The following is a 4,856-nucleotide window of genomic DNA, read 5'->3' on the forward strand; positions in this document are numbered from 1 at the left end:
GATTAGTAGAATCAACAGCAACAGCTTACTTAGTTCCTCACCACATGGTAATACACAACTTTCATGTACGTCACATTACCAAGAAATTATTCACATACTAACTGTAGATAGGTTTCATTTGGCGACTCTACCAGGATATTACTCCTTATTAATAGCCGAAAGGCTTAATTTTACGAATATTTTCTCAGAATATGTAGTGCGAATCTTCTGATAAGTAGTCATGATACACCACGAGCAGAAGTGCACTGTTTAGAGTAAGATGGCTAGTCACTTACATTTCTTCCACCTTCAGACGGGTTTCATAGTGTTTTGACGTTGTGTGACACTGCGTTGGTTGGTGGCTTGATATGTCCTTCTGATAATTTTTTAATGTGTTGTTGATTTTGGGATTTTTTCGTAAAACTTTGGGTGCACTATGATTTTTATTAGGGGTAACTGTAGGTAAAGAGATAGGCATGTGTTAATACAGAGTTAAAACAGAGCTAAAACTTAAACTGAATTTTTTGTGTGTGTACACGAAAATTTTCACGAGATGGCGTCTACTAATACACAATTGCGAGTAAACGGAGAACAACCAACGACAGTTATGAGTCCAAATTTGTTCCTAGAATTTTTTTAACAATTTAAGTAAACAATATGAAAATTTAAGCAGAAAATTGGATGAACAAAGAAGGAAAATGGGAAAGATCGGGGAACAAAATAACGATGTAACAGGGGAAGCGAAAAATCTAGATGATAGATTAACGAAACGCGAGAAAGAAGTGCCGCGTAATTTAGAAAGCGTGCCGGAGCTATAAGTTCCAGATAAGAAACAGACTGATGTAGCAGATTTGGTACCAGCTGTCCAGGCCGAACATGTGATCACAGCTGCAGATCACACGATATATTTTAGACAAGAGTTCGTAGGAGAATTCGAGTCAGAATGATTTATAGTAACTGAAAATATTAATGTAATTGGAGAAAAGCACAAAGCAATGAGCGGTCGGAAAGCGTTATTGATTTTAAATGTATTAAAAGAGCGCCAGGGATGTAGTGAAGGACAATCTATGAGAAAAATAAATGCAGCCATGGAAGAGCGCCAGGAAAATAGTAAGAAAGAATTCTTAAGTGAAGTCACTGTAATGAAGGTTTCTGCAAATTCGAATCATTTGTTAGAACATGTGGTAAATCATGGGTTACCTGTCCGAAAGTTGGAGCATGTACTTAGCATCTGACACGGTTGGTTGTGAAACAGAATTGGTCAGTGGTCAGAAAGCGATGAATATCACATTTGAGAAGAGAGTTAACTTCACAACTGCTGTGGGTCGGTTTGTTGAGGTCAACGAGCTTGACATTTCAAATACTGTACCAATAACGGTAAAGATTTGAGGGAGGTAATGTCCTTGGTGTCGTCTAAAATATTTTCAGTTCTGATACGAAATTGTTGTGAGGCAGTATTTAATTTTCTTTGCAGCGAAAGTACGTAGAACAGTGTAGCTATAGTCTGTTTGAAAGATCGTGAGTTGCATGTCGAGGACTTTTCAGTTGGAAGGCTTGACAGTTTACTTCAAGTATTGTTCCATTTCCAAAGTGTGGAAGCCAACTTTAAGCGAATAAAGTATGAATTCGGTGTGTGGTATACTCAAGAATGAATAACCTTCAGTATGGGAAAGGGTGACGTGCACAGCGTACGTTCTTAGATGTTTTATTTTTTACTAAATAATATTAGAAAGAGAGGAAAAAATGTTCAAATGTGTGTGAATTCCTAAGGGATCAAACTGCTGAGGTCATCGGTCCCTAGACTTACACTCTACTTAAACCAACTTACGCTAAGGACAACACACACACACGCACACACACACACACACACACGCACACACACATGCCCGAAGGAGGACTCAAACCTTCGGCGGGAGAGGCCGCGCAATTCATGTATGGCGCCTCTAACCGCACGGTCACTCCGCGCGGCAGAAAGAGAGGAGATAACTGCGACTAACAAAGCCATGGTAACTGTAAATATTTTTCTTATATCTTGTATGTTCTGCTTAATTTGATTTATTTTGTGTGAATGATTTCAAATGTATATCTACAGTGTGACATGCGCACGGCGTAGTTTTTTAAGATTTTGGGTTTCCAGTGAGTGATAGTTTTATGGAATGGTATTATATTTGTAGCGTATATAAGTTTGTGGCCATTCTGCTGTGTCGGTTAGTTAAACAGTTGTCCAGATGGTGATTTTATTTGTTTGACCTTAAACACATGCTTGGTAAGAGAAATAGGTACTCCGTCTTCAGGCCACGAGTGGCCTACCGGGACCATCCGACCGCCGTGTCATCCTCAGAGAAGGATGCGAATAGGAGGGGCGTGGGGTCAGCACACCGCTCTCCCGGTCGTTATGATGGTATTCTTGACCGAAGGCGCTACTAATCGGTCGAGTAGCTCCTCAATTGGCATCATGAGGCTGAGTGCACCCTGAAAAATGGCAACAGTGCATGGCGGCCTGGATGGTCACCCATCCAAGTGCCGACCACGCCCGACAGCTCTTAACTTCGGTGATCTCACGGGAACCGGTGTATCCACTGCGGCAAGGCCGTTGCCCTAAAACGAATAGGTATATGGATATATTTTTACGTAGTACTTTGTTCGAATAAGTTGTGTGTAAGGAGGAAGGCTGAAGTGGTCTGACAGAAGCAAGAGTGAAATGAATTTGTTGCCAGGTGCGTTTAGATTTTTCAGTTCTGGGTGAGACTGTTATTCTCCTTCTGAATTTAACCATGAAGGTTCTGCATTTGCCGTGTGTTTTTCGGTCAGTGAGATCCAAGTATGTGCGAGGACTTCGTTGTTAATTGCTCCATTCCTGAGAGAGGCTGATTTTCCAAATAAGTTGTGATGTGAATTAAACCCTCAGGGGGATGTGTCTGTCTTATATCATGGGCGTGGCAAGACTAGGGTTTCCATCTCAAGCAGTGCGCCTTTCATTTTTATTTTTCTGTATCGTTTCCTATTCTCATTCTGTGGTATATTTAGATGTGTGTAGATTCTTTAGCTACTAGTATGCTTCACGTGAAAGTGTAGTAACATTAATCACCTGTGTCTAAAACCATCAGGGGTCATATGCTTGCCGGCCGGGGTGGCCGAGCGGTTCTAGGCGCTACAGTCTGGAACCGCGTGACCGCTACGGTCGCAGGTTCGAATCCTGCCTCGGGCATGGATGTGTATGATGTCCTTAGGTTAGTTAGGTTTAAGTAGTTCTAAGTTCTAGGGGACTGATGACCTCAGAAGTTAAGTCCCATAGTGCTCAGAGCCATTTTTTGTCATATGCTTCTGTGTATGTCACGTTCTTGGCTAACACGAGATAACCCAGCTGAAACAGAATATAATTGATATTTTATTTATTGCACTGTTTCCACCTCGTATGTTGTTCTGTATGGGTGATTGTGAATCTCTTAGTGTCGGAATGTTTGATGTGAGATTAGTGTGAAGTTAGGCATCCTGTAAGTAAGTGTGTGCACGTGTGAATATTTAGAATGCTTCAAAAGATTGGATCTTCTGATGAATGTGTCATGTGATTGAGAAATTACAGGGATAAATTAGTTTGAAGATTCAGGTTGTGTGGACATCCAAAATACTAACTGAGGAAAGGTTTGGTTAGTCGAATCTGATGAGGTAGTCTTGTTCAGTGAGATTTTTTTTGTGCAATGGGTATTTCCGTGCAGACTGTAGTGGTACTGAATAAGTCTTCTACGAGGTGGTTATTAGATCTGAGTTTTTGGCGTTTATTCATTACCTCTTAGTGAGGATGACATTGAGATAATTAGTGGTTTTGATTCCCTCTTAGTAAGGTCGACAGTGTGATTTTGAGGACGTATTGATTCCTCTTGGTATGCCACTGTATTTCTGTTGGCTATGTTGATGTTCTAGTGATTACGTTGTTTGAGTTTGTTGATTCTACTTCATGCAGACGTTGTTGTCAGATGATTTTTCGAACCATGGTTAGTGGATATAGTTAGGCAGTAATCAAGAAAGGCCACAGAGGACCTATTCTTGTTCTAGATGCTATGTAAATGATGATGTATGATTGATTTTGCCTGCCTGAAATAAGAATGTCGTGGCCGTTATTGAGGATTTTATTGTGAGTTGGGGTTGATAATCTCCAGTGCCTGAAATGAGAGGACTGTGCTTACGTAAAAGAAGTTTGTGATGAATGACTAATTTTACTTGCTTGGAACGTAGCCGTTATTGATGATTCTATAGATTAAACGCAAGTGCAAGAAGCATTACAGTTGCATTAGGGAATTACGAAGGAGACTGTACCCTTGAGAAGATGAAGAAACCCACTGTCTCGTGTAGATTTTGATAAGATGTTTATCGTTTTTATTCACTTGTAAATGAAGGAATATTAATGAGATTTGATTGTCATATCGAGGCCACTTTAGGTGTTTATTGAAGGACGCGACATTAATTGTGAAGTATATCATCACAAACAACTAAGTATGTTGATGTATGGAGACGGAAACATGACGGATTACTGTACCACAGGCATGGGCATACAGTTATCATCCTCCCATTTATCCCAAAAACCTGCGTCACCTAACCAGGGCTCATGCTTATTTGTTGAACTAACGGAAGAAAGAAAATTTTCCACACAACTCTCCTTCTCTCATTTTATGAGCCACAGAAAGATCCATGTCACATATTAGTGGCCAATGAAAACTCTAGTCTTGTCGTTAGCCTATGGGACATGAGCGAATGCTCATTTCTCCCTCTTTCACTTGGACTGATTTTCAAAAGCGTCTTAACTCTTCCCACAGTTGTGGTAAACACATTTGGCGTCGGTATGTCTGCTGGAGGCATATCCCTATCATCAGTTAGTGAAC

General features: G+C 40.6%; 1 pseudogene; it reads right to left on the reverse strand.

Annotated features, from left to right (window-relative positions):
* Window positions 1-2,459: 2,459 nt before the first annotated feature.
* LOC126186083 (5S ribosomal RNA) lies at window positions 2,460-2,577 on the reverse strand (annotated as a pseudogene).
* Window positions 2,578-4,856: the final 2,279 nt, after the last annotated feature.

The sequence above is a fragment of the Schistocerca cancellata genome, chromosome 4 (assembly GCF_023864275.1).
Source record: "Schistocerca cancellata isolate TAMUIC-IGC-003103 chromosome 4, iqSchCanc2.1, whole genome shotgun sequence".
Lineage (NCBI taxonomy): Eukaryota > Metazoa > Arthropoda > Insecta > Orthoptera > Acrididae > Schistocerca > Schistocerca cancellata.